Here is a 1725-nt window from a genome sequence, read left to right as displayed (position 1 = left end):
CCACACGACAATCCATATCGTTCTCTCCTCCTTGCTGCATCCACTCGACAGATCGCGATCGATTAGACGTTTCAAGGGTTTGTCGATCGCAAACTATGACTGTATTTGGATTGTTGGTATTTATATGACTTAAAGGCTACCTATACTCAATCTCCGAAGAACAATCCCCACCTGCAGTTTTACAACCTCACGCTGCTCCCATTGTTTCCAGACATATCATTCTCAATTTCAATTTTCCTCGGGGACGGAAAAATTCTATAGAACAATTAGCGAATTCGATGGAAAATTCTATTAAATTTCTATTGAGCTTCTATTAAAAATTCTCAATTAATTCTGGCCGATTCTATTGAATAATTCCACAGCTTTACAGCGCTTTATTATGGGAAATTTCCATAGAAAATATTTTACCGAAAAAATCAGTTGAATTTTATTTTTCTAGTGAATTTCTCTATTGAGACGTTTCCTATAGGAATTCCGCGACATGAATTTTTCAAGTTCTTTTCCACTCTATTTTTCTTCGACTCTCATTTTAAAAAAACAACAAAAAAATAGAAAATTGGAGCCGACACATTTCTATAAAGATTGAACATTTTTATAGAAAAAAATGCGCAGATAAGCTGCAGAATTTTTCTATAGAATTCTCCAAAAAATAATAAAAAATTCAATAGAAATCGAATAGAATTTCCTAGCGAATTTGATACATTTTGCTATGAAATCATTTCTAATGAAATGTTTTGTCCTAATCGACGTAACATATCGTTCATAAAATCGCACATCATCCTCTCGATTTTCGATTACTCAATGACTCATTTTCACACTTAACTCTCGTTCGACTGACGTCAGGTGTGATGAGTGCTCGGATGACTGAAACAAGGATATTTTTCTGGAATATTGTGTGTCAGTGGGAAATCCCAGGGGAAAGTCCTGTTTCGAGCGTCTTCTGACGTGCGATTCAGAAGAATAAAAAGTGACATTCGGGATTCGACCGAAAAGTGGGTCAATCTAATGTCCACGAACCTAATTCATCCTTGACAAGAATTGAATGTTTCTAACGAATGCCGGAGGCCTACCGGAAGGCCATCGAGGATACCCGTGCCTTTCCAACACGTGATGCAAGCGTGAACTGTTCCCCATTTCATGATTTTTATTGTTTCATACATTAAATGGGTTATTATTTTCATTAAGTTATTAGACACTCTATGTAGCATTAACATTTCTTAAAAATTAGCACAGGACGTTCCAAGAATAATGTCAAAATGTTCGAATCGATTTGGAAATATCAACATCGATGACTTTTTTCTATGAAATATCATTTGAAGAATTGCATGGAAAAATAGCTTATTTTTTGTAGAAAATTTATAACAAATGGAAGTAATATTTGTGACGAGGCATATTCATTTATTTTTTATTATTTTTCTACATATTTTTTCCCACTACACACTGCCCCTAAAAGGTAAATCCCGCCACCGTTGGATACCCCTTCCCCAGACTTTTCCCCTCATCGCCCCTCTGCCCCTGCCCCAGGACATCACGAAGACACCAGCCGAAGGAAGACATCAGTTCCGGCCCCACCCGATCAATTGGAGAAGCCATCGCCTCCTGGAAATTCCCCATACTAGACCCCCGAATATTCAACACCAGCAATAATCCCTTGCGAGACATCCCTGGATTGTGGTCATCGTCACCACTCACCCGTGCTGATTGGCCCCGATTGCTCCCGAATTA

Source organism: Diachasma alloeum, unplaced genomic scaffold (assembly GCF_001412515.2).
Source record: "Diachasma alloeum isolate Michigan unplaced genomic scaffold, Dall2.0 Dall_scaffold_00335, whole genome shotgun sequence".
Classification (NCBI taxonomy): domain Eukaryota; kingdom Metazoa; phylum Arthropoda; class Insecta; order Hymenoptera; family Braconidae; genus Diachasma; species Diachasma alloeum.
Note: the sequence above shows the minus strand (reverse complement) of the source record.